This window comes from Haliotis asinina, chromosome 2, assembly GCF_037392515.1.
Source record: "Haliotis asinina isolate JCU_RB_2024 chromosome 2, JCU_Hal_asi_v2, whole genome shotgun sequence".
Lineage (NCBI taxonomy): Eukaryota > Metazoa > Mollusca > Gastropoda > Lepetellida > Haliotidae > Haliotis > Haliotis asinina.
This window is the reverse complement of record NC_090281.1, coordinates 36,754,333-36,764,728: the sequence shown is the minus strand read 5'-3', so window position 1 is coordinate 36,764,728 and position 10,396 is coordinate 36,754,333. Positions and strand designations below refer to the sequence as shown.

The 10,396-nt window shown below is 38.7% G+C and overlaps 1 pseudogene; it reads left to right on the top strand.

The window, feature by feature from the left end:
* Positions 1-695: 695 nt before the first annotated feature.
* Positions 696-9,067, top strand: LOC137271770 (uncharacterized; annotated as a pseudogene).
* Positions 9,068-10,396: the final 1,329 nt, after the last annotated feature.

Here is a 10,396-nt window from a genome sequence, read left to right as displayed (position 1 = left end):
GTTTGAGCGAAGTCGAGTTGCCTGACCACCCGATTCCGTTAGTCGCTTCTTGTGACAAGCATTGGTTGCTAAAGACCACTTCTCATCCAAATCTTCATGGGCACCCATGCACTGAGTTAGACAATACAGCGATCAACATCATGTATGAGGTCTGACGCCATATTATAAATGGAAAATGTAGCGGCGTTAAATGACAGACACAACAACGTATATGGGAACGCAGAAACCATGTGTTTCCAAATTGTGTCAATGTATACAGTGGTTGGAAAATATTCCAATGAGATATTGTTAAATGTTTTGATTTTATTCACGTGCTAATCCACGATTTTTGTATCTATTTATTAAACGCATAATGGGAAGACAGTGTGATCCATGATGACAGATCAAGCAGACGATGCCGGATGTGCACAGGACGACAGGGAGATAACTTTATGTCATTTCTACTTTGTAGATAAAAAAAATACTTAAAAATGTTCAGTTGAAAAATGGTAATACTAATCCCCAGGACACTGACATCATACTCAGTAGTATACAGGATTTGGCTACTACCGCGCAAAGGAAAAGTAATGATAAAATAGAGGGGGAAAGTGAAGAGGTACATTCGTGCATTTCTGTGTATAGGGACGTTTTTGTCTACTTTGTTCTGCTCCCTCCAGTAGTTCACCCAACACCAAGACAGATATACGGAAAACAAAATGGAGCCCGGCGCAGAAAAACAACAACAGTATGTCGATGGTGGTTTGGAGCACTCTTTTAGGTCATGTTGCTTCTACGCCCCTCCAAACTGGGGCACCCCCAAAGTAAACTACCGGCGAGAGTGCATGGCAGTTAGAGATATACGGGTATATAGGTATAGAACACAACATTGCCAGGAGCCAAGCTATCGCACGTGGCCTACGCCGAGGTTCGATCAGGCCGTTTGTCCCTTCGGAAGGCGAAGAGGCAGCACACATATCGCAAGTCAGATATATGCGAATTCGCACAGTTGTCTGAGACCCTTCTGGAGACATGTGCCCATGTCTTGCTTTCTGACAGAGAGAAACGAATCGTGGACCGATCGGGACACAGTTCTACGAACGATACCAGATAACTCAACAGTTTCTCGAACTCTATTTGCCTTGCTGTTTTGTCTACCTCTACCCGCCAAACCAACTGCAGCGATCAAACTCCGAATCATTCTCGCCATCTGCCCGGAAACAAGTGACAGACACAACCGATGCACCGACTTCCTCGCCTCTATATCAGAACTACTTACCAATTCGAACCGAACAGCTCTGCTTGCAAGACCACTGCACTGTCAGCAAGCAAAAACGTTCCTGGGGAACAAAGAGATAGACTACACACCCCAGGAGTGACATCCACTCGAAGTTCCCGAAGAAATCCCCTACTGTATCTCAACCACAGAGAACTTGTATGACGATGATTCATGTGCCTACGGCACAAATGCCTGCTCGACAAACTGATGGACAATTGTCCATGCGAGGAAAGTTCTTGTTTCTTCCAGCAGCTATCGGGGAAAGCAGACACACACAATAGCCTACCAAAGCGCGCCTCTTACTGCCCCTTTGTCGATACGATATTCTTTATTCACCCAATGTACTACACGGTCCATACATTATTGGAGGTATGGAGGTACAACAGGCAGCTATTTAGCTATTTAAAATCCTTTAAAACAAAACTTCACAGGGCACTTACACATGTACATCAAAGTACATCAATCTATTTAAAGAGATACGTAAACGTCCGATTTAAAGTTCACTTATACAAGTGTATCAAGGCATGGAATATATAACTGTCTATGCGATGATGCATAATTGTACAGGGCACCATTTAAGTACATCAAGTGTATGGAAGCATAGATGACATGAAGTACAATGGTACCTGCACAAGAGCATCAACACAGGGGAAGTATGACGGTCCATATGCAGTAGTGCATGAATTTTACTCAGTACTTGCACAACTATTTATGAGCATAATCATTTTACACAGTATATAAACACCTGCTGTAAGACGGACGTTCACAGCATGGAAGATATAGCAGTGCATGTTCAATGCATGGATCACATAGCAATCCATTTACAATAAAACATACATTTACAAAGTACAACGAGTTTCAAAGGGGACATTTGAGTGATGGAAGATCCAAGTAATGTGATGCATAAAAGTACAAGATATTCGCACCAGTACAGACAGACATGGATAATATACTAGTCACTAAAAGGTACATACCTTTACAAAATGCTTGTACGAGGCAAAGATTTGAGGCATGAAAGATATAACACGCCTGGTTTCTAACGAGAAATTATTGTTGAGAAGACCTTTGGTATTGTAAGCTTCTACTTTCAGCTGGTCACAAGGCATTTGTGGATATTGAATCTTACATATGTTGGATTATTTGGACATTTATAGGAACTCTTGAGATCATTTCTGAAAGTTTACCTCTTCCTGTACTACAGTAGTTTGTACGTGTGATGGGTACAGTTTGTGTGTTTAGCTGCTTGGTCATATTGTAAGTATTGAGTAGTTGTTAGTAGCTGAATGTGTTGCAGAGTGTATTGCATTATTTTTCTAATTATATACAAACGGAAATAATTTTTATCAATTTATGAAAGTTATGTATCAGTGTTGAACTTAATCTTTAAGTAACATACAACTGTTCTATGAATGTATGATATGTAAATTATGAATGTATACTGTGTAAATGTATGAATGAGTAAAGTGTAAATGTATGAATGAGTAAAGTGTAAATATATGAATGTGTAAAGTGTAAATGTATAATGTGTGAAGTGTAAATGTATGCATGAGTAAAGTGTAAATATATGAATGCATAGTGTGTAAATGTATGAAAGTGTAAAGTGTAAATGTATGAATGCATAGTGTGTAAATGTATGAAAGTGTAAAGTGTAAATGTATGAATGCATAGTGTGTAAATGTATGAAAGTGTAAAGTGTAAATGTATGAATGCATAGTGTGTAAATGTATGAAAGTGTAAAGTGTAAATGTATGAATGCATAGTGTGTAAATGTATGCATGTGTAGTGTGTAAATGTATGAATGCTTAATCTGTGTGAATGTAAGAATGAAACAGGGTATAACCATTATATATATATTAAGTGTTTTTTCATTAATCAACAATAAATAAACGTATTTTTTCGTACTGTTATTGCTGTCGTTTGATTAGCCTTCACAGGGTATATGTATGTTTCGTTTATTTGGGCAGATGTGGGTGTATTGCTCGTGAGGCTGTCAGTGTTTACAGTCTAAGTAAACTAATTAGTTACACTCTGAGACTAACAAAACCTTATGGGAGGTTATGTCAGGTAACCTTTGATATTGACCAAACAGATCACAGCTTAGCAAATCTGGAAAGTGGACATTCGTGTATGCGTTTTGAACTTTTACCTCGGAGAGGTTTTTACCCGACCGATTCCGAAACCTATTTCCATACGATCGCTACCGGGCAATGGACATGGAGCACGCTACAATGCTGTCAGCAGTGTGTAAAAGTCGCTGAAAATAGCGTTTTTGTCAGTATTCAAGGATGTCAGTCTGCGGAAACATTAGCAAATGGTAACCATGTTATCAAAAAGCCCTAAGCTTTTATATATATGTTATCAATGAAGTGTTGAGGCAATGTATATTAAATTATTATTTTGCAAATGGTTATTTCGAAAGATGATGTTAATATTTGATATTATCTTTCAGCATATATATATGTTTTGTCAAAAGAATATTTTGATTGTTTAGGGGGTTTTGTATGAATTATCAGAAAACAAAGGACCATAATGCGAACACCACTGTGTCTGTTCAAATATTAAAACAGTTCCGGTTTCACGTGTAATAAATCATGTTATTTATCAAATAAATTCTTCTAGAACGCTGTCTAAATAATCGAACGTCAATCGTCATAGATATGAGTGAGAGAGGGCTGCATTAATCCAGATTGCTATTTTCCCCTATCCCTACGAATGATCAAGTCTCTATCGAAATGTAATAGTGATCATCTTCCATGCTGTTGGGGTTTGGTGCCACGTCATCGCCAGACGCCATTGTGCGAAGATGATACACTATCTACCTTGTGGTCTTCTTCAGGCATGCAATTAATGTGTGTGTCTTTTCGTGAATATTTACTTGTCTCTTTTACAAGAAGTTTATCTTGGTCTCGACACTTTCTAATGCTGCATTACAAGGGCCAAAGGGGTTTTTGATGTCATTAGATCCGATTAATTGTTTAGCGTATGACCAATTGGGAAAGAGAGTCACTTACCGTCTTTTGTTCATTTCTCAAACGTTCCGAATTATTATCCTCAAGTCACAAACACCGTGGTACAACACCAATGTAAAAGCTGTTTTGAATCATACGTTATATGAATTCATTTTGCAGCTGAACAACGGCAAGAGGAATTAAATAACATGCATACATCGACTCATATAGACAGGTGTGAGTTTGCGCTTGCTGTTGTCTAGCTGAATGACGATGGCCGGGACTATATTGTTTTGAACCATCCTGTGAATCCTAAATGTCGTCATTATCTTATTTGTATTTTGTAAACGTATTGTTCACACTGAAATTAAGCGGGTGCTCGAGTGTCATGAGGTTCCGCGATTTGCTTTGCATGTCAGGTATGCCTGAAAACTGGATACGAATCTCGGTCGAATTTCAGATTTCAACGCCCATCATCACAATATTCGCGGTGTCGACTTCTGTTCAGGTTATATCCGTCTGTGTCCTACATCACTTCCGGTCTGACCAGTGAAGATCCGGGTTAGAACTGGTCTTTCAGCAACCCACGATTGTCGCAAAAGGCAACAACTGGGAGTTGATGTTGTGACTCGTGACTTGGTTGACACATCGTATCCTAGTTGTGTATATGATGTTGGTCACGGGATTGTCTGGTTCTGACTCAGTTATTTAGACTGTCACATTGTAGCTGTAATTATGCTAAATGCGGCGTTAAACAACAATCAACAAACCACTTCCGGGTCATATTCCCCCCAAACACAACATATAAGTACTGTGATGTGACTGGAATACTGTTTTAGCGCCTCCAACCCATCTAACGCACTCAACGTATCTCCATCTTTAACGGTATGTGAAAATACCATTCGGTATATACTGCTTGACTGTGTTGAATTGTCCACCTTAAGGAATAAATATTCCAACGTCAAAACAGTTAAGGATCTTTTTACTCATTTAATTATTGTTTTAAGGAATTGATTAAATTGAATTCTGACCATTATGGTCTGTAAATAGATGTATTGTAATGATTGGTAGTTTAGATTAGTAACTTAAACTGTTAGTGGGAAATCTTCTTCCACATGCAACAGAAATATTGGTGCTGATGTGTTTCAGCACCCTTGTTTTTTGCTGTTTGTACAAACCTCAAATCGCGACAGCTGTTTCCACAAACCATACTGTATATATTCAAAAGGAAAATAAGACATTCAAGTGAAAGTAATACATTGAATATTTAGATCATAAACATTATATCCAAGGTTTTTTAACCTTTTGGAGTTTGATATATATTTTTTAACATCTGCCATTTTAGTGCTCGAATGCTACAAATTCTGGCTCAAATAATGATGAAAATGATGAAACAGGTAAAGTTACATTTTCATTCTGAATTTTCAATCCTGTATAGGTCATCATTTTATCTACTGTTTGAATATTCTAGCTTGGAATGAATTACATTGAGTTTTCTGTTATCAAGTGAAAAATATCCCCTGCTTTTGACGCGAACTCATATGCGATTTAAAAGTGTTTAAGGGGCTCTTATTCTTTAACATATAAGGGGAGATTATTCCAAAGTTTTGAAGATGATGGGAAAAATAATTGATAGTAGAGACTTGTGAGAGAATAGGACAAGGAATGATCATGAATGTTTCTAAAATTATAATTTGTCCTACATTCAAGAGTTTGAGGCATCAAATCACAAACGTAGAATGGAGCATTTTTTGTTGTATACAGTATATTATAGAATACTGAGAGTTTACGACATCTTCTTCTATGTTTAAACAATTGCCAACCTGTTTAAAAAACTAGAGTATCTTCAGTATCACATTTTGATAAAACAGTGCTAACCTGGTGACCACAAACCGAACCTTTTCAATTTATCGGTTAAATATACAGAACACCCATCCCACAATTTCACAGGCATATTTAAGATGTGGTCTTATGAATACAATATAGATCTTCCTCAGGATGTCTGTGTTCAACATGAACTTTAATTTTCTCATTGCTTAAACCGCCAAGGACGTCCTTCTTACAATGTTATCAGTTTGGCTATTGCATTTACAATCAAAAGAAAATGTTACCCCAAGATGTCAATGAGATTTTTCCTACCGTGCAAACTGATTTCCTAGTTCTAAATTCAGAATTGTATTATTATGCTTCTGACTGACGCATGGGTTCTTTTTTGTTGAGACCGTATGCCACAAGACAATGTTTTGCCCAGCATGATGATATTGTAAGTTCTTATTAAGCGTGTCTTGCATAAGCCTATGATTGGTAGATGAAATCCTACTGATGTATCATCTGTGAACAAGCGTACAGCGCCATATAGTTCATCAACAATAGCATTAAAATATACAATAAACAGAAATGGGCCCAGGTCTGATCTCTGTGGTGCCCCAGCTGCAAGTGATTTGTGATTTGACAACGAACCATTTAAAAGCACATTTTGAGGTCTTCCACTGATATGTAGCATTGTATCCTTTTCAGTAATTCTTCTAATACTGTAGCTAATTATTTTGTGCCGTAAACCTCTGTGCCACTCTCTGTCAAAGTCCTTTGAAACATCACAAAACAGCATACAATAGACTTCACGTCGATCTAGAACTGAGCAAATATTGTTACATTAGTCTATTAACTGATGGCCTATGAGGAATACGGACTGGTATTTGTATAACAATCTATTGTCCAGAAAATGTTTAGACATATGCTTCAGGACAACTCTTCAATGATTTTTACTAAACGACTGATCAAAGAAATGGGTCTGTAGTTATTACAAATAGATTTATCTCTTTTTTACAAAGCTTCTTTCAAACTATTAGGATAGGTTCCCAAAGATAACAATTTGTTGAATGAAAAATACAATGGTTTACTAAAAGATTCTGCACTACATTTCAATAGTTTATGACTTATCAGTCATATCAGTCAGTTCCACTCGCTTTGTTACATGTAAATATTTAATAGTATCAATTATTTCACATTCATCTACGACAATATGATTCAGGCTACTAGATGTAGGCATTTCAAATACAGATAGTGGTTTGCCTTTTCCATGTAATTTACATTTAGACGCAAAGTATGAGTTTAATGCTGAGTTTAAGTCTGAAAATATATTTGGACTCTCGTCAGATTCATTAGATCGTAATGGGGGAATAGGGTTGATAGATCCTGATTCTTTGACTAGCCTTCTTAGTACTTTCCCAAATGAGGATTTTTTATCTCTGCTTATTGCAGATATAAACTCGTCAAGGTTCCAAAAATAGTGTTGCTATTTAACCTTATTTCGTTGTTTACGGTATGCCACTTTATTCGCACATATATTTGTTCTCTTTGCCTTTGTCTTTTTTCTCAGCCTATTACGTTTTCTTGATTCACGTGTTATTTCCGAACTGTATCAAAGTTTGTCATTGGTTATACTTGTGAACACTAGAGCACCATGTTTTTCAACAAAAAATAGATACGTTTATTTTTTTTATTTACAGAAGGTTATCATCTCAAGCTACAGCTACAGGCAATGTAATCATGAGGCACTAGATTATGCTTATGAGGCTGTAGTGGGAGAGAGAATACCAATAAAGCGGGCTGCTAGGACCTATTCTGTACCATACGCTACCCTACATGACGAAGTAAATGGGAAATCTAATATAGATTGTACCAGGTCATGACCCGAACCCCTGCTGTCACAGGAGGAGGATCAAAGTCTAGTTGATCATATAGAATTGATGTCCCCATTTAGTTATGGGTACACTCGTAGGGAAGTTACAGCCCTTCCAACCGATCGTTCAGTTCATCTTGGGAGGAGAAATAAGGCAGAAAACACTCTGTCCTTACAGTGGTTTTACAGTTTCCTTAAGCGCTGGCCAGAACTTCGATTTCAGAAACCAAGAGCCAAGGCAACATCTAAGGAAACAGTTGAGAAATATTTTGATGAACTTGACAGGATCCTGGACAAATATCACCTGAAAGATCTGCCACAGTGCATCTACAGTATTGATGAAAAGGGCATATTTGAGAATCACACTCCACCTTCAATTGTCTCCTCCCGGGCAGAAGTACCTCCTGCTGTTACGATGGGGAAATCCTCAACAACCACTGTCATTGGCTGTGGAAATGCTCTTGGTATGGCACTACCTCCCTTCTTTATTTTCAAGGGACAACGTATGCGTGATGAGCTGTTGAAAGGCTGTAGTGCAGGCACTTCGGGGACAGTCAGCGAATCCGGATAGTCTAATTCAGAGATTTTCCAAATGTATCTTGAGAAACACTTCATCAAGCATACATTGCCAGCTTCTCCAGACAACCCTACCTTGATCCTCTATGACGGCCACATATCTCTTCCACTAATCCAGTGAGCCCGTGAGAAAATATCATCTTTGTGCTTCCTGCACACACTTTTTACGTTCTTCAGCCGATGGATGTCGGATGCTTTGGGCCGTTTGAACGAATCTTCAATGGTATGGGACACACGTTTATGCGACAGCATGCAACTTCTGGGATAGACAGATACTCCCTATGTGAGACAGCCTACAAGGCCTACACATCTGCCCTTACACCAGTGAACCTGCAATTCTCTTTTAGAATGAGTGGAATTTACCCATTTGACAGGAGATTTGACTCATCAAACGTTCCTCCAGCAACAGTTTTCACGTCTTCAGATCACTCCACCATAGACAGAAATAGCTCTAATGACAGAAGTCCTTCAGCTTGCAAGGTACCATCAGGGAATTTTGAAAGATGCACTGAGTTCTTGAAGAAAGCTGTTGATGCCCTGAAAGAAAATTCAGAACCAACTATAAACGCAAGATTCTCAGCGCTGTGGTACACGGGCAAACTGTAGCGTTGCGCAGCGTAGAGAAAATGACCAGTCTTCATATATGTGCGCGAAGCGAGCAAAGGTTGGCAACACACGTCCCTCGCTTCGGCTCAAAATGTATTTTTCGTGTCAAAATGAAATATCGCCACCATCAAAGGTACACTCCAAATTCCTGACTAGGTTGTGATCTCAGATTTCCAACGCCATATTTAATAACTACTCACGTGAAATATGTTTTATTCAACATTTTATACACTCGTGGTACATCAGACCGTTCTTCGCCTCCATTTCCCCTGCCAGCTTCCGGTTCAAAGCAGGGAAGGAACAAGCTATTATTCCGTATGGAATACATAAAGAGTTACCTCCCATGCTTCATACACCCACTACACCAGAAGTATGTTTATTGTAGAATAAATGTTACAAAAGATCTAACAACAACGTCGACACTTAAGACAAATACATTCCAACAGAATCATGATAAAATTAAGCAACAAGGTATATCTTTATAATTTCTGCTTATTCTTGTTCCTTCACTCCGTTGAGCCGGAAGCTGCCAGGGGTATGGAAGCGAAGAACGAACTGAATACCACGAGGGGCGCTTAAAATGTTGAATAAAACATATTTCACTTGAGTAATTATTAAATATGGGATTGGAAATCGGAGAGCACCACCTAGTGAGGAAATGGGAGTGTACCTTTGATGGTGGCGATATTTTATTTTGACACGAAAAATACTCTTTGAACCGAAGCGAGGGAAGTGTGTTGCCACCCTTTGCTCGCTTCGCGCGCATATATGAAGACTGGTCATTTTCTCTACGCTGTACAACCACATTTGCGCTACAGTTTGTCTGTGTGTGGTGTCAGGGAAAGCTATTACTGAGACAACGTACTGAATAACATACAACAACATCAACTACAAAAGACTAAAAGTAGCAAAAAGTCAAGGACCATTACCTCACTCAAGCCAAGCAGGGTAGTAAACGTCAAAGAAAGACAGTGTCAACGGTGCAAGCAGGGAGCGATGATGACAGCGTTTTATCTCAGTCCCTGGATCTAAATGACCTTTGCTGCAAATGTAAAAGGATGCAACCAGCTGAACTTAGAGAATGTCAAACTCGCATCTTTGTCTCCTGGGCGCAACGCATTCATCCTTTCTATAACCGCTGGGCTCACCTCAGGTTCTGCACACCAGTTCGTGTAGTTCGGCGGCATTCGGAATTCTCGTGCCCTTGTCACGATGAACCAGAAGAGTAGAGACTTAAATTCTGGTTCTCATCATAACAATTGTAAATACGTGGAATTTATCATTACTTCTCTTGGACTTTGGTTTAGAGCGATATTGAAGAAGAAATTC